Raw genomic sequence first — 18,502 nt, 5'->3', positions numbered from 1 at the left:
GAGATTCAGCATGTCAAATCATCAAGCACAGTAAAGGGCCCGAATGTTGGGGGTGATAGGGGGCATTGAAGTTGAATCCTAAATTTCTGGCTCATACTACTAGATATATAGGGATGCAAATGCTGAGAAGGAAAACTTGGAAGAGAGACGGGCTCTGGGTTTGGTTTCAGAATCCTGTTGGTTGAAGTCATTTGACATCCATGAGGAGATATTGACAGGAGGCACTGATGTTAACTGAAAACCCACTCTGTGCCAAGCACCATAGGAAGCCCTGGAGATACAACGATTAGTAAGACAGATACGCTGCCCTCAAATAGCTCATGCTTAGCCTTGGCTGCACTCTGGAATCACCTGAGGAGTTTGACAAATATGGATGCCAGGATCCTTCCCCTGGAGAGTCTCAGTTGATTGGTCTGGAGCGCCAACTGAGCATAGGGATGTCTAAGAACAACCCCGCTGATTCTAAGGTGCAGTCAGGATTGAGCACCACTGCTCTGGAGTGTGTAAGACCTGGTGTGGCTTGAGTCTAATTACACAGAAGGAGGAGATAGCAAAACGACCCATGATTGTAGGCCTTAAGAATTTAGAACAGAAACACTGAAGCACATTGGTATAATGGGAATAATATTATTTGGATATTAAACCAATATATTTTCATCCTTGGTAATTCCTGGTTCCTAGTTGTTCCCTGGCTCCCTAATTAAAAGCTGAGCCTGGCTGTTTCAGATCACAGAATTTCTTCCATGATCTACAAAAACACCTCTTATGCCTATGGGGAAATTTAAAAATGGATGACAGTTGATCCCCACTCTAAAAGAGGTAATGCTCTAATAACTGATGTAAGTCAAATACGACAGAAGGCAGGATGTGATCCATGCCAATGATCAAGGAACAAAATAAACGCCAAGGGATTTCAGAGAAGTAAGAGACTACTCGTGTTTGGCTACCGTTTCCCAGTCCTGACAATGGACCACTCAGATCTTTCACTCCTGGAACTGACCTCACCTTGTTCTTGAACCCAGTCTGAGAGCATGCTTTCCTCAATTTTTCAGAAAAGGAAAAAAAAAAAAGAAAAAAAAACACCTGACAGCCATGCTGAAAAAAGTTGCACATGCCAGGCAAACAACACTTGAATTAATGCACACCAGGTGCTGACATCCTGCCCCTTTCAGGAGCAGAACCAATTGTTGCTCAGAACACCCCCGCTCAGCTCTGCTCCAGTCCTGATAGGAAGGGAGGCACCGGTTTTCATTGAGCATATTTGGAAAAGAGAGAAATGGTGCACCTGAGAGTTATAAAAAGGTTTCTTTCTGGGAACCACAGGGAGCTGGGAAAAAACAAATTCTGAATTTCAACCTCCTACAAAACTACTGTTCTCCTACACCCCCTCCCCCTCCCCAAATCCAAATTTATGGCACAATGTTCCTGGAATTCTTACTAAGGCCCCCACCTAGTTACAAGCAAAAGCAACACACCACAGTGAAAGCAGATGGTGCTTCCTACCTTAGATGCAGAATTGGCCAGCTGACAGAAAATCCTATAGTCTCGCAATTCTCCAGAAGTGACCACAGATAAAATCAAACTGACACAGGGCAGCTCATCACCAACCCTATCAACCATCAGGAGGAGACTACAAAGGAGTATCAGATGGAGTCCCTGCCCTCCAGGACTTCATAGTAAGATTTCGGGAGTTTAGGTTTTATCCCTTAGGCAGTGCAAAGCCACTTAAGGCTTCTGAGCCTTAGATCAAAGTGTTTTGGGGAGATTAATCTGGCAGCAGCCAGCCCAAGTGGCTGCGGTGGGAAGCCACTGAGCAAAGAGAGGTCCCCTGAGAAGAATCAAGCCCTCAGAGCCCACAGTGTTGTCAAATATGCTAGGGATGCAGGCACTAGAACAGTCTCTGAGCCAGGACTTGTTATGATGTTTATACATCAACCGGGATGAATGCGCACTGCTACAGGACGTGGGACCTCTTCAAACCCTTCTGCCACAACAGGCCAGGGACCAGGCGCTCTTACTGGGTCCAGCGAGGGTGGGATGGGCACAGTGGCTCACTCCCAGGCAGACTTGTTTCCAGGCAACCATTCCAGACAGACACATGTCACTTTTGCCTAAAAATTTCCAGCAAAAGGGATTCCCCAGTGCCTTCGCAAAGTCTCTAGACTCCACGAGAAGACCTTGTGTCCTTTCCATCTCTCTTATGCCACAAACCAGCTGTTCCCCTCAGCAGAGGAGACAAGAGCTGCGCTGATTCTTCCCTGCCACACAGAGACATGGGAGCTGGAGTGTGACCTCGGCACACCCATTTCCTTATTGCTCCAGGAATCCAGACTACAGCCTTAACCTTTGTTAAGGCTTTTAGTAAATTACTCCATCAGTCCAAGAGACAATTAAAACAAAAACAAAATAGCATTGTGTTTTTATAGCATTGTGTTTTTAGCACAGCGGTATATATAAAAAAAATCAGGCCAGGCGCAGTTGCTCACACCTGTAATCCCAGCACTTTGAGAGGCCAAGGCAGGTGGATCACCCGAGGTCAGGAGTTTGAGACCAGCCTGGCCAACATGGTAAAACCCTGTCTCTACTAAAAATATGAAAATTAGCTGGGCATGGTGGTACATGCCTATATTCTCAGCTACTCAGGAGCCTGAGGCAGGAGAATTGCTTGAACCTGGGAGGCTGAGGTTGCAATGAGCCGAGATTGCATCACTGCACTCCAGCCTGGGTGTCAGAGTGAGACTCTGTCTCAAAAAAAAAAAAAAAAAAAAAAAATTAAACCAGACTCAGTCTCTGTCCTTAAGGAATGATTAAAGTCCAGAGGTGTATAATATAACTCACAATATTCCATAACGAGAGACAGAACATGACAGAACATGAAAGAATGCAAGAGACAAGGTTGAGAGAAATACTACAGGCAGAGGGGATGCTGGATGACTCATTTGGAAGGGAAAGATCAGGAGCAGCGTCTTGATAGAGGTGACATTTGAGTTGGGCACTGGAATGACAGATTCTGACATAACACGAAAGAACTTTGCAAATCTAATTATTTGGAAATCAAACAGCAACAAAAAGAAAATTGGCCTCCCCTCACCGAAGAGAAGAAACACAGAGTCTGCAATCCACAGAATGCCCACGGTAACTCCCAGCCACGTGAAAGTTGGAGAGAAATACGTGGCTTTTGCCAGCTAAGAGGAGGCCGCTGCCCCAGGGGACCTAACCCAAGGCCACCTGAAATGCCACCTTTTCCCCTCAACGGCATGAAATACTTGGTAGGTTTGACACTCTGGGGCCCCATTTGGAAGCCTCTAACCACAGTACGGCCCATACCTAGGAGATCAAGCCAGCAGCTCCCCCACTGTGCCTTTCTCACGGCCACCCACACGTGCCAACAGCAACAGACACCTAACACTTACATGGCACTTTCCAAGTTCACTTTGTGCTTTTACAAACATCTCTGATTCTCACAACCACCCTGAGGCAGGAGGCACTCTGAAGTGTTCCTTGCTGATAAAGATTGTATTTATCTTGCTGATAAAGTTGTATTATTTCCTACTGTGTTTAGTATCTGTCTGAAAACACATTCTAATCAGACAACTTTTCCACGTTTGGCTTCAGCACATCTCTCCAGGAAGGACACTGTGAGGCCAGCAGGTTTTTGCCCTAAGAGGACTGACCATCATCTGGGGGCCACACATGGAGAGTTAAAATAACAATTCAAGGGGCATCAGAAGTCAGAGTCTGAGTACTAAATACAATGGGAAGATGCTGGTACAAAATGAGTTTGCAGGACAGAGCAAGCACACGGTCCTGGACTGAGCAGAAAGCCACAAAGTTCAGGAAGGGTTTGAATGATGCCTCACACTTAGGAGACGCTAAGTTGACCCTCTTTATTCATGGTAGTTACATTCTAATATGGTCATGTTGCTGCCAGCCTCTGATGGCAACAATGGAGTGGTCTCATGGACATTGTTAGTGAATTTCCTCTTCCTTTTTCTGGATATACCAGAATATTGTTGATTCATTAACATTGAACTCACAGCCAACCGTATGTCTGATCAAAGCTTATCTAACACACACATCTTCTCTGTGAGGCACATCACAGCCTCCCTGGGCTTAGGAACACTAGATAGCACCTCAGCGCTATGCTTAAGGAGCCGTTTCAGAACTGCAATATCACCATCAACAAAAAAGCACAAAAATGCAAAATAAAAAAAAGTGGCACTAAATAGACTGCGAAGACACTTGTTTGCAGTATGAGAGCTGAAACCAGAAGGCAGCGTGTCACCCTGTCTGACCTCAGCCGGGAATGTGCATGTCAGGTGAGTCAAATTTTTCACCACTCTGTGCACATCAGCGAATCACTGTGAAAGGACTGTGAGTGCTGGTTTGGGGATACAAATAAATTTTAGGGAGTAGTAAAATTGGCAAATACAGAATCCATGGGTAATGAAGATCTACTGTACCTTGGTCGGAGAAAGGCTGTAAACAGAGGCATTTGGTACCTGTCTGTGGAACTGAACCAAAGTTGCAAAGACAGGTGAGGCTCCCAGCTGGGAAAAACAAATGTGGAGGCCGATTCAGGGAGAGAGGCTGGTTCTGTGTACTGGAGGGATGGCAGCGGCACAGCCAAAAGGCAGACGTGGTCAGACTGCGGAGGGCTGTGAATATTAGGATGAGGAGCTAATCCTAATATTTGTTTACCCAGCAGACCACTAAGCACCTGCCAGGTGCAGGATCAGAGGAGTGCAGAATTTTAGTTAGGACCTTGAAGGATGTGTCCGAAGAGGATGACATTGTGGACAGAGGAGCTGGGTCAGGTCAGCACCTATATCCTGGGTACTCCTGGATGCCCAGAATGGCTATGGAAGGTTGGTCTAGAGAGAAAGAGAGGAGGAAACAGGCCAGATGCAGTGGCTAACACCTGTAATCCCAGCACTTTGGGAGGCAAAGGTGGGTGGATCACTTGAGGTTAGGAGTTTGAGACCACCCTGGCCAACATGGTGAAACCCTGTCTCTGTTAAAAATACAAAAATTTGCTGGGCGTGGTGGTGCACGCCTGTAATCCCAGCTACTCAGGAAGCTGAGGCATGAGAATCGCTTGAACCTAGGAGGCGGAGGTTGCAGTGAGCAGAGATCGTGCCACTGCACTCCAGCCTGGGTGACACAGACAGGCTCTGTCTAAAAACCAAAAAAGACAGGAGGAAACAGCTTTGGGGCATAAATCCCTCAAGTCTCAGTATCTATCCAAAGGGAACTCGGCCAGCATCCTACCAGACCGAATGCCACTATGGGTTAGGCATTCCCCTCCCCCATCTCCCAACACAGGAGGTTCCTTCAGGTTCCCCATCACACATTCACCTGCTGTTTACGTGTCTGTCTAAAGCTAATGTTCATTAAAGCCCTTAACATGCCTAGACACATGCACATGTTTAATAACGTGCCTGGTCCTACAACAGTGATGGGCATCATTATTACGAAGCCTAGGTACAGACAAGACCCTCAGTTTTACCTACTCACAGCAGCCCTTGCTTACTCACTGCCGAATCCCTAATGGCTTGGAACAGAGCCTGGGCCTCCAGGTGATTTCTTAAATGTTAACTGATTTCCATCGCTGATCTTCCAGCTGAGTGGCATTTGGTTAACACAGAACCTCTGAGCCCCAGGCTCAACCCCCCACCCCCTGCCTTCTCCAGTGGTTTCCAACATGGTCCAGCCTCAAAGACGGATGGCCCATGGGGTCACAGTGCCCCACGAAGCTCAAAAGGACCATGCATTTAGCTGATGCTCTGCTGTCGCTGTCTTGAATTTCTTCATCATTTGTGAACAAGGAGCATGAATTTTCATCTTGCACTTGTGCCCTGCAAATTATGTTCCTGGACCTGCCTCCAACTCTCTGACTTCCTCTCCCACAGAGTGCTCCACTGTTGGCCAAACTTGAGGACCAGAGACAAGTCTGTGCAAGTAGCAAGTGCTTTGCTGAAAACTTTCCATCCTAAATTAAAACATACATTTCTATTCTGGTTATGGAGCCAACTAATGCGTGTAACTTAATCACACTGTTGTTTGCTCAGTCTGGCTATAAACCATGTAAACGCCAGCCTCCTGGGAGCTTTCTGCTACCGCTTGGGGAATTAACAACACACGTCAAGCTTGTTCCATGATTCTCTCAGGGTTCTGCTCCGGTTTCTGCTCTCAGAATTTCTAAGCCTGAATACACTGCATTTCAGCCCTGAGCAATGCCCTCCCTCATCTTAGCGAATGTGAGCACTTACTCTTGAGAAAGCCCCCACAAAGCAGAAAGAACGAAGTCAAGCAATGAAACTCTAATCACATATTGCTTCTACCCTTCCGCATTAGGTATACCACAAGGCTTCAGCCCTGAAATCTCTTTCTATAATGTGTTTCCAGAAGGACAAAGAAAAGAAATACTTTTCTCCCCAGTCTAATCTGGATATAAAATAAAATGAAAAATCGACAAATCACTAAATGTGCCTGGGTCTTATTTTATTAATCAAACAAATGGGTTGAACAACTTACCTAAATGTAATAAACCATGGCCAGAGAGAACAGTAGTTGGCTGTTAGCTGAGAGAATTGTGATAGACAAATGCCTGGCACCATTGAGTGATGCAGCAGAGCCCGCAGGAGGAATGTGGGTAGGAGAGGAGAGGTCGGAGGGGCTATCAGAAGATCCTGGCTCTAGCCCTAGTTCTGCTCCTGATGGGCTCTTAAAATTGAGTTGACACCACTTCACTCTCTGGGCCTTGCTTCCCTCCTCTGAAAAACACTGACATAAAAATATTTGGTGATAGTGAGAGATTAAATAAGGACATGGATCCAAAAAACACTTTGCGAAATCTTAACAGCATTATTCTAAAATATTACATGCTACTTGGATAAGGCGTTGCGTGTGCTTAACGGGCCCCCAAAAGGCCAACATTTGATTCTAGCAAGTCCCATGGAAACTTCCAGGACCTTGCAAGGATTTCAAGGGAACCCAGGCCCCAGGGAGGCGAGATCAGACGGCAATGGAAAGAATTTCTACTCCCTGTGGCCTGCCAGCCCTTGGCCTCCTAAAGCGATCAGATGTTGGATTTGGAAACAGCGAACCCGATAGAATTCTTCACACTTCTAATTACTTCATGATTTGTACACATTTTGGCGGTTGCTTCAAGGCTGTTTTATTAATTCGCAGATTTTCACTATTTTTGCTTCTCCTTTTCTTGCCAATTAGCTGAACTAGCTGCAACTCAGCATCTGGGGAGGGCTACAATGGGAAGCAGGCCTTCCTCCTCCCCAGCCCCCACTGCCCGGGAACCCTACCTCGGAGCCAGTGTCAGGAGTCACCACACAGACCAATGGGTGTGGTGGCCTGGTGGGAGCTTATTCCCTGATGACAAAATCTGTTTCCTCTGCTTTGAAAGAACACCTTGAGTCACCTCTCCCAGTCTGTCTAATGCTTGCCTGAGCCCTGTGGACTCACATGAGAATCTAAGACATCAGGGAGAATGCTGCTGTCGCCAGACTTGCCTCACAAATCCCATGAGGAAATTCGGAGAGGCTCCTATGCAGCCAGGTCTCGGATGTGGCCTAATCAACACCATCCAAACTCACAGGCATGGGAGACCCTGCATTCTGTGTCATCTCCTGGGCAGGCAGTACCAGCCAAGGGATCTGTCTCAAGTCCTGGGCCTCACCTCTGCTCTCTCAAATGGGATCGTAACATAGGCTCTGCCCTCCTTGCCAGGTTACTGTGAGGAAGTTTGTTCAATGCTGTAAGAGCTAAATGCAGGCAAGGGGTCCTTATAAGCAACAACTTTGGTTTGAAGACAACACAGTGGCAGGGTGTTCAGCTCTGCTTTCAAGTCAGAAGGATCTCAAGGCTCGGTTTGGCCTGGAATGGGAAACAGCTGCAGCCTCTCCTTCCTCCAGAGCTCGGGCCACCCCTGAAGCTGGTGGTTGGGATGTGGAAGGAAAGTTCCAGATGGGAGTGTCTGTGGCCTCAAGGAACTATTGCTATCCATTGTAACCTCTTCAGATAATTGCTGTCAGCTTCTTGCTTTCAGAACCTTCCCCCTGAGGGGAATCCTTCCTTTGGAATCCTTCCCACCTCCAATGAGGCCATGGGACAGACTCCCTAGTCCACCATGAGGCTCGATGTGCAAGGACAGCAGATGCCATGACACCCAAGCCATTCCCCAAGGCTGGTCCAAGTCCGCCTCTCCCAGGAAGCCTCCTCTGACCATGTGGTTCACAGGAAGTCTGGGCAGGAGCCAGCTGAGGAAACAAAGCAGGAGCGGAAATGGAGGCCATGTGGCCAAGATGAGTAGGCGGGGGGCGGGGTGGTAGGGGGGACAAAAATGCCAAGCTGGAATGGTGATACTCTCCCTTCCCTTCACAGTGACAAGGCCTAATGACAACACCCATTTGTCTTGCAGATTAACAAGGGACAGGAGACAGCCAGGAGGCTGGTTTCCCTGTGCTGTGAGCAGAGGGGCTCCCTTGACAGAGTACACCTGCATAATAAATGACACCACGTGCAAACGCAAAGAGTCACTAGGGCACAGGGTTGGGGAACACACTACAGAGCCCCCTGAACATCTTGAGGATTTGGGTGTGGGACAAGCTGTGTTCATTCTGAGGATTTGGATGAAGCACATCTGCTGGAGACACCTTGTGACTTCCTGGGAGCCCGAAGGGCCTGGTCTCGTTCCAGGTTTAACCTGAGGGAGGAGACGGGAAGAAAGGGTGATGAGGAATGGGAGGGGAGAGGGGACGAGAAAAAGGAAAAACAGGTTCCCAGAGAGGGACAGTGTCGGAGCAAGTGGGCCACATGTGACACCTTGATGACCCCTTGGGCCAAAGGTTACCAACCCCTTCGGCCATCCCAGAATCCTTCCCGCCTCCAACAAGGCCATGGGACAGACTCCCCGTCCACACTGAGGCTCAGTGTGCAAGGACCGCAGACGCCATGATGCCCAAGCCATCCCCAAGGTTGGTTCAAGTCCACCTCTCCCAGGGAGCCTGCTCTGACCATCTGGTCCACAGCATTTCCTCCCTCCACAGACCTCACGTTCAGAGGTGGATTTGCCAGGTGTGAAGGTTAATTTTATGTCAACTTGGTTGACCACGGTGCCTAGATATTTGGTCAAACATTATTCTAGATGTTTCTGTAAGGATGTTTTTGGATGAGATTTGCATTTAAATTAGTGGACTCTGAGTAAAGCAGATGACCCTTCATAATGTGGGTGGTCTTCTTCCAGTCAGTAGAAGGCCTTAATAGAACAAATGAAGGACCTCCCCTGAGTGAGAAGGAATTCTGCCAGTGGATGGCCTTCAGGCTTCAATGCAACCTCAGCTTATCCTGGGTTTCCAGCCTGCCAGACCACCCTGCTGATTTTGGACTTGTCAGTCTCCATAATCACTTGAGCTGAGTCCTTAAAATAAATGTCATTATATATGTATGTGTGTGTGTGTGTGTGTGTGTGCATACACACACCCTATTGGTTTTTCTCTGGAGAACCCTAATACACCAAGAAACTAACAATGCTTAAGCCAAGAACTCCTCACTAGCAAGAGCCCCTTCCAGAGACCTGGGAGGGGCTCTAGCTATTTTCTATCTCTTCTTTCTATGAGGATCTCCCAATGCTGTATAAGCTTCAGACCTCACCAATCCTGGGTCCAGCCTGGCTTTGGTATGGGCATGTGCTACCCCGAGTCTACAATGGTATTCAGACCTTATACTTTGTTTTGCCCACTGAGCATGTCTTCCCTCTCTAACTGAACTGGAAGCTCCATGAAGGAAGGGGCTGTCTTCTACTCCTTGGCCTCCTCTGCCATCTGTGTCACAGCCCTTGCATGTGCTAAGAGCCCAATACACATTTGCTCACGGAATGGGGGTTTGTGACTCCTGCGGTCTTTGGAGGGAGGAAGCTAGAAAAAGGCTCTCAAAGAATGATGCTGAGGACCCAGCAAAGGAGAAAAATAAAGTGCAAGGATAAAGTGAGGAAGGAAAAAAATCTTGCCATAATTCATGCCCAGCGCTTTTGCCATCTCTTAGCATCCCAAGATTCTGGTCACCAAGGCTCGGTCTCCTGGGGTGATGGAGGCCATCCATCCCTGATGCAGACCCTGCATTTTCCAGGACCAGCTTTGGTTGCTCCTTGACTTGTTCTCTCTCCCATGCCTCCCCCTGTGCCCTGAGAAAGCTCGGGAAAGCACAAAGCTGGCTGAGTTTTCAGGTCCTGGGCCTCAGCTTCTCCACACCAGTGTCCTGGAGCAAGTGCCAGTCAGCAAGGATGTCTTTCATTTCCAGATAGTCCTCATCTTCCAGGTACCTCAGAGAGTGAATTAGAGTGGAATTCAGTGCCATAGGCTGAGGGACAAGATAGGCTCTCTTGGTTGGGTCCTGTGTTTTGACAAAGCTTAGAGCTGACCCAACACTCTTTAAGCTTGCTGCTGGGTGCTCTCAGGTGTCACTTTCTGAACACAGCAAGTTCTCTAGATCCCAGGCAGCCAAAGCTTCCCAGGCAGCTGTACCAGGCAGGCATACCAGGCAGGGCCCACCAAGAAGAGCAGCTGTGTACCTTAGAAGAGATCTGTCTTAAAACAGTATGTTCACCAATGACACCATCACCATCACAAAAGGATTCACCAATGGTATTATTAAAAAACAAACTTATACTTTGAAAAAATTGTAAATTCATCATATAAACATCAGATAATAAAGAAAAGAAAAACAAAACAGAAAGAATAACCCTAACATCCAGGATAAGTCTGGCTAACACTTTGGTAACATCCTTTTAGTCTTTTCTGCTTATAATAACATTTTCAAAAGTCAAATAGGACCCTACAGTATATACTATTTTGTAAGTTATATACTATTAACAATATTAGGTGAACAGGAAGACTGCAACATCATGGAATAGCTCCACAGCATCGCCATATACAGTACTACACTGCTCACGTGTTGATTTCCTTTATTCTTCTGGAACCAAAAATAAAATATTTGCAAATTATAACTTATTGTACAAATATCTAGGAATGTAATTGGGAAATTATAATTTGGCTGGTACTCTTGTATTCTGCTTCCATTTGTGCAACAGGCCATACAAAGCCCATATACTCATATATCCATTCATACTTTTGCCAAATGCTGATTACATCCTGCTCTGTCCCCAGCATTGTGTTAGCCATAAACTAGTAAACAGGTCCTTGCTCTGGTGGAATTTACACTGCAGTGAGAGAAGACAAATACCAAGGTAAGTAAACAGAGATAAAATAAAATCAGCAGGAATAAATAGGGACAGGTGATGTGATTGCATACGTCAGGGGAAAATATTATTTTGGCCAGAAGGTGTCTCTGAAAAGAAATCACGTGGCCTGAGACCTGAAAGGTAAGAAGGGGCCACCCATGTAGCCACTTGAGGAAGAGCAATCCAGGCAGTGCACACAGCAAGTGCAAAGGCCCTGGGGCAGAACACACTTGGTGTATTCAGCAAAGACACTAGTGGGGCTGAAGCCAGAAGGGCAGGGTTGGGGATGAGGTTGAAGAGGTGGACAGAGCAGGACCTTGTATGTTAAAACGGTAAGAGGTTTTGACTTTATCCCAAGTGCACTGGGAAACAGCGAAGTGTTCCAAGCAGGGAAATGATGTAGTCTGATTTGCATGTTTACAAGTTCCCTCTGGCTGATTTCCTGAAATGCAAAGAATGTATTGCAGTTCCCCACAATAATTGGAACAGGGAGACAGTAAGGAGGCCACCTGAGGTGGTCCAGGTAGGTGATGATGGTGGCTTAGACTTCAGTGTCAAGGATGGGGTTGGGGGTCCAGAGGGACGCGAGATGCATTCTGGAAGTGGAACTAATGGGATCTGCTGACAGATTCACTGTGAAGACTGAGGACAGGAAGGGCTAAAGAAGATAATTATTTTGCTGGACTGGGTGTTGAAGGTTCCATTTACACAGACAGGAAAGTGGGGACAAGCTGATTTGGGATGAGTCTAAATGAATTTGTAGAAAAATCTACACTGCTGCACAATGTTTATAATTCTTTTGAAACCAGCCCCCCTGGCTCGCAGGAGCTTGATGCATCAAGAGCTGAGACTTGACTGGGACCAGGTTCTAGTTCTGAATTAACCACTCCCCGCCTGAGACTTCAGGGAATTTACCTCACTCTATGGAGTTTCCCCCATCTCTGCCAAAACAGATAGATTAAATACTCCCTTCTGAACTCCTACAGCTCTCTTACAGCCTGACAAATGATACCCAAAGAGCTACTTCAACTCCTGGAAGGGAGGCACACTATAAATTATTTTGTTTCCTTAGCTGTCTCCTGAATTAACTAACAGTTGCGTCCACATGTGTACACAGGAGATGGTTATCTTACTTCAAGGGCTCTGTTCCTGAAAATAAAAATCTTTTGGAAACAGTACGTGAAATGAGACTATGTATCTGACTGTACAGGTCACTACTTTCTCCCCGACAATCATTAATTGGCTTGGGTGCACTGGCTTTCACTCTCATTACAGAAGATGCTCTTATAGTAAAGTCTGAAACCCATACATTTAGCAGTTTGTGGTGGCTGCTATACAATCATTCACAAAATGGTCTTTTGCAGCCTGGTTCATTATTATTCTTTAAACAAATGCTGTAGTTCCAAACCTATTCTGCCTGTGTCCAAGTCACAAATCAGGGACCCTGTGACATGAGGGAGAGAGGTGTTCTCAGCCAATGTGTCAATGTTTATTGAGTGCCTCTCTGAGGGCAGTACATGAGGCCCAAATCCCCCTTGAGGAATGAAGGCCTCCTTGCCCTGGCTGCTGGGAGGCTGTCAGCAGACTCAGTGGCAGCCCCCTCCAAGGACTGACTTGGCTGAACGGAGTCACCTGGCCAGGGTTCACACCTCCTGTCCAGGGCAGCCCGCAGCCAAGGATAGGAAAGTACAAAGGGCCTCCAACTAGGGGCAACTCTAAAGGACCTTTTTGGCTGCAGAAGTCCCCACGCATCAGAGGAAGCTAACACTGTGCCTGCAGCCCAGCCACCCTTCAACCCTGCTTCCCTCTTCCCCCTTTCCCAAGCCTTAACCCCAGAAGCACCCCTTGGAATAACAAATGCCCTTCAAGTTAATCTTGGCGCAGACTCTGCTTCCTAGGGAACCCACCGGCACGTGTGATGCCCCAGGCCAGGCCCCTAAAAAATACATGGTTGAAAACCCCATCACCACCTCAGGGCTTCTCCCTCCTCTGCCTGTCTGACCCACTTTTGATTTTTCCTCTCGATGGTTGCCCTACATCCTGCTTCACCTTATAATAAAGTCTACTGAGATCACAGTGAACAGTAAGGGCTGTTAATAGGCATTAAGATGTGCCCTGTCTACCCAGAAAGGCTGTACACACCCAGTGGCAGAGACTTACAAATGTCTTCTGTGCCTGGCACAGTGCAGTGCACAGGTAGTAAATGTCATGGAGCGATGGTGATGGGCAGCGCATGAAATGATGGCATTAGCTAATGCTAAGTGCCAAATGCATGGTGAAGACAGAAAGTATCGCAGATACTTGGATATGGGAGACCCTCAAGAAACTCCAGGGAAATCATAAGCAAAGCTTTTAGAACTCAAACTCTCTAGCAACAATGGAGGTTTCATTTCTGGAAAAAAGTTTTGCTCCTGGTGGCATCTGCACTTACTCAGAGCTTGATTCTCTAGCTTGTCACCCCTTTTTCCTACCATCTGGGATCCTGTCTGTGCTGATTATCAGCTCTGGAGAGAAAGAGTCAAATCTGAAACGTTTAGTGGATCTGGCCAAGGGTCTGTTTGGAGAGTCAGCTAAAATGGATGGCTTCGTGGTGGATTGGGGCTCTCTGTGACTTTTCATCTCACCAAGTAATTCTGCTGGCCCCAAACCTATAATAGCAGCCTCTGCCATTAGGATCGTGTCCCATTTTTCTCCCTTGTATTTAAGGCTTCCTGCTCACATAGATATTGCCCCACTCTCATTCCCTGCAGCACTATGTATCTTTAGGGCACATTTTTGTGCTTAAGAACAGTTGTTATTTTTGTCCTTTAGTTGTTTCCTGTGTAGTTCTCCCTTCTTCATGGGGATGAAGAGCTGCAGGCCAAGCATCTTCTGTCTTTTGTCTGCTGTCTAGAAGGCAGTTTGGAAAAGAAGAGCATATGTTTTGGAGTCAGAAGATTTATAATTTGGTACAAGCTATTAATCCTTTCTAAGCCTCAGTTTCCTAATCTGGAAAACAGGGATACTAGGACCTTCTTCATAAGGCTGATGGGATTAAATGAGTGAATGTATATAAAACCCTGAGCACAGTGCCCAGTAATGTAGCAAATGATCGATAAAGTTAAGCACTGTTTTTCTTCTTTAATAGCATTCAAGGGCCCTGTTTCTTAGCAAGTCAAATAATAAAGAGGATACTTGGCCAAAATAAGTAAAAATAAGATAAAATAATTATTAGGTTGATAGTTATCTAAATACAAGGATAACCTCTCCAAACATGGAAGGGAAAGTAGATAGATGGTTTGATGGAGCTCTGGGCCATGGGTGGATTTTTTTTCTTTCTGCAAGTTTATTTTAATGTTTTTATAATATTCTTTATGCTATATATATATTTTTAATTTTTATAGAGATAGAGTCTCACTATGTTGCCCAAGCTGGTCTTGAACTCCTGGCCTCAAGCAATCCTCCCACCTCGGCCTCCCAAAGTGTTAGGATTATAGGCACAAGTAACTGCACCTGGCCTGTGCTATAATTTTTAAAAAATGAGCAAGAAGATACGATGGTTTTCATATTTAACTGTCTGGCAACACTCCCATCCCTGGGTGAGTATAAGCAGAAAGTAAATGTTGATGGGCCAGAGTGATCTCATGCATAGAGATGGTATCTCAGTTCATGGCCACATGAAGATACACATTAAACAGGCAGATTCTGCGTCAGAATTTCTAATGAGGAGAACTAAAAATCTGCATTTTATTAGATAAGTTCTTCATATAATGATACGCTCCTGAAAGTTTGAGAGATTCTGGCCTTCTGGAAAGAACACTGGATTTGGAGATCCAAGTTCTAGTCAGCTCTGCCGCTGTCTTCACAAGTCATGGGTCCTCTTGCGTCCCATTTTGCTCTTCTCCTATAACACTTCCACTTCCAGCTCGATGGTCATTATGGCCCCTTTTGAAGGGAGAAAAGATCAGTCACATTCCCCACTGGGAACCCATGCCAAAGGAGAAAACTTGGCCAGAGAGCCTGGATTCCTGAGGATAGCTAAATAATCTTTGGGACAAATAAATATTCAGCAAGTGATCAGGCCTCAGCAGAAGCAAAGTGCATGCCTATTGTTGCCAACCCAAATAAAGAAGTTGCACAGCCTGCATTTCCTTGGGGGAGCCAATATCCTATTTCTGTTTCATGGCTGGCAGCTCTGTAACTCAGTCCAGCATCTCTACTTACGCCAGCCTCCCTGTGGACCCACATGAGGCTGTGCCTCCTCTCTCACTAGCACCGCAGAGAGAAAGGACTGCAGAGGGGAAAGGACAGAAACATCAGTCAATTTGGCTTAGCTTTGGTAAAAGAATGAAATGGTTAAAAGGAGGTTTAGCATTATGAGTAGGTTTCCATGGAGTGTGAATGTGCTCTCTGAATTGAGAAAGTCTTACTGAAAAGACGCAGGAACAAAGAGGCAGTCATCAATGACACTGAAATTTGCTTGTCTCACTGGATGAAGGCCCATTTGGGTCCAGGCCCAGTGTGGTGGCTCACGCCTGTAATCCCAGCACTTTGGGAGGCTGAGGTGGGAGGACTGCTTGAGGCCAGGAGTTTGAGACCAGCCTGGGCAACACAGTGAGACCCTGTCTCTATTTAAAAAAATAAAAATAAAAACAAAAAAATTAGCCAGGTGTGGTGGCACATGCTTGTAGTCCTAGTTACTTGGGAGGCTGAGGTTGGAGGATCACTTGGGTCCAGGAGTTCAAGGTTACAGTGAGCTATGTGGTATCACCACACTGCAGGCTGGGGAACAAAGACCTTGTCTCTAAAATAAATAAATAAATAAATGATTCTGGGTCCACTTTAATTTAAACTGAGCTTTGATGTACTGGGTAAACCCTTCACAGAAAAACAAATCATGGCTGATCACTTAATTTTTCCTGATGAAAAGTCTCATAATTGCAGACTAGTCAGTATATAATATCAGGACTTCCTATACCTTTAGCCTGGAATCTCTGGTTGGCACATGTTATAGAAATTTGGCTCTTCACAAAAGATCTTTCACATAGTTTTCTTTTTGCAGGGAGACGGCCTAATTAAAATGATACATTTGACCAGTTCTCAGTTTACATTCACCTTCTTGCATAAGTAGCATGTAATGACTCTAACCAATCTAGGTTGTAGAAAGATATTCTATAGAAGGCAGTTACCCGGGCCAGGTACCTGCATCTTGGAGGGCTTGAGTGTTTACCATACTGACTTTCAGATAGTATTCTCGGGGGCACAGTCTGCATTTTCTCTTTAGATTTGGGATGCTCTTACTTGCCCTGATCCATCCTTTCAAACACCTGCCCCACTCCATAATAATGGTCACGCTTTTACCAATGAAGCCAGTGCTTTCTCATTAAGCTTGTAGATGGTGTCTAATTGCATGTGGTCTCTAACATTTCTAAAGATAGAAATAGATACAAACATTACCTTCATACATTTTAGAGATAATGCAAAAACACAAACATTCTCAAAGCCAAGGGAAATGTAGTAAAGACAAATAAAAGATGCAGCGTTTACCCCTAGTTTTATCTGAAATGCAGGAATAGTCACTGGAAAAGGCCTGAAGGTCTTGGTGAACCCCAGATTTTATATATACATTTTTACGGTGGAACTGTTTTTTAAAAGCTGTGTTGATACAGAAATGTATGAAGAGACATAAAACTTAGCCTGTATATATTCTTCCTCTTTTCTCCAACATTAATCAAACTATTATTTGGGGGTATCAAGTAGAGCTTTACAAGCAAAATGGGGAGAAATGGAAAAACAGGTACAGGGCGTAGTAACTAGTTTGGGTGAACTGACTTTAACAAGCACGCTTTCAACAATACCAGGGAAGCCCAGAGGTCGATGAGCAGATAGGTGAAGGATCACCTATCATGAGGGATCAGAGATGATGGGAGAGCTCAGTAGGTTAAGCCTGGAGATGGAGGTAGGTTAGCTTCAAATATTTGCCAGGCAGCCTGGGGAAGGGGGCTAAACTTTATGTAGGCTTGATCCAGACGGTTAAAAAAGGCTAAGTGTATACATACACATATGATAGATATATATTAGAAAACCAGTTTTGGGGCAAAAGAAGAATGTTTTCAAATAAGTTGGAGCTCTCCTCCAAAAGAACGGCTGATTCCTAATAAAGCAGTGAGTTCCCTGTCATGGGACATGTTCAAGAAGAAGAACTGACCATTTGTCAAGAACAACATGGAGAAGATTGTGGCTTTAGATAAACTCTGAGCATCAATTCGGTGCTCAGGCTGAAGACTTTTATAAGCAAGAACAGTCACAGAGATAGAAAATGAGATGGAAGAGGGGTGGCTTAAGGTCTTGTTACAAGTAGTAGTAAAGCTGTAACAAGAATGTTCTAGAGAAGATTTTAAATCATGAGTGGGAGGATCAGAAGCCTGTCACATTTCTCTCATTTGATTCTTCATATAACATCTGATTGGCCCATGAAGAGAGTTGTAATCAATGATCTCCAGGTCTCAGCTCTGGGATCCTACAGGTCGGTACAACCACCTCATCGGCTCTGCAGCTGAGATGGTAACATGACCCTCTCCTGTGGGTGGAACAGACTGGAATTTGTCAAGGGTTTACCAAACTAGAATGAACAGGGGTCTAAAATCAAAGTCTGGTTTAGTCCCTGGAAAGTCATGTTTGACAAAACATAATACCATGGGGTTTTCCTTCTTCCTTCCTGGTAAGAAGGAAATAAAGTGCTGTAAACTTTGCACTTTATTTTCCTGCCATGTGCAGCATTAAAATTAAATAATTTTCCTCCTTGATTTAAAAGATTAATTTTGTTTCCTCTGTTAAGAAAAAAGTTGTTTCAATAATGCCTTTGAAATTACAGACCCCGATGTCTTCTGTTCAAATTGTTTTACCTGCAATGGGCTGGCTCTACTATGCCTTATTTTGAGAAAACCTGCAAAAATCCAAGAGCAAAGGGAAAAATCCAGTAATAATTATTCCCTCATCAAAGGGTCCTCCATCTTGCACAATAATTCAAAGAAACATAAAGCCTTACAGCCAAAAGCTGGAGCCTTAGAGATAAAGTTGATGGTGGTGGTAATGATAACAGTCATTGCCATTTATTCAACATGTCCTTTATGCCAGGACATGTGTTAAGCCTTGTGATGGTTAATACTGTGTCAACCTGATTGGATTGAAGGATACAAAGTATTGTTCCTGGGTATGTCTATGAGGGTGTTGCCAGACGAGATTAACATTTGAGTCAGGGAACCGGGA

General features: G+C 45.5%; 1 protein-coding gene across 7 annotated transcripts in view; it reads right to left on the bottom strand.

Moving 5' to 3' along the window:
* Nucleotides 1-18,502, bottom strand: part of MAPK4 (mitogen-activated protein kinase 4) — a 171,667-nt gene that overhangs the window by 96,391 nt on the left and 56,774 nt on the right. Inside the window, exon 1 of one of the 7 annotated variants that reach the window (XM_063597280.1) lies at nucleotides 6,538-6,561. The exons of the other annotated variants lie outside the window; for them this stretch is intronic. The gene's annotated coding sequence lies outside the window, so the exon portion shown is untranslated. Of the gene's footprint in view, nucleotides 1-6,537; nucleotides 6,562-18,502 lie in introns of those variants that run through there. 7 annotated transcript variants of the gene reach the window in all.

This window comes from Pan paniscus, chromosome 17 (genome assembly GCF_029289425.2).
Source record: "Pan paniscus chromosome 17, NHGRI_mPanPan1-v2.0_pri, whole genome shotgun sequence".
Lineage (NCBI taxonomy): Eukaryota > Metazoa > Chordata > Mammalia > Primates > Hominidae > Pan > Pan paniscus.
Note: the sequence above shows the minus strand (reverse complement) of the source record. Positions and strands in the feature narration are given on the sequence as shown.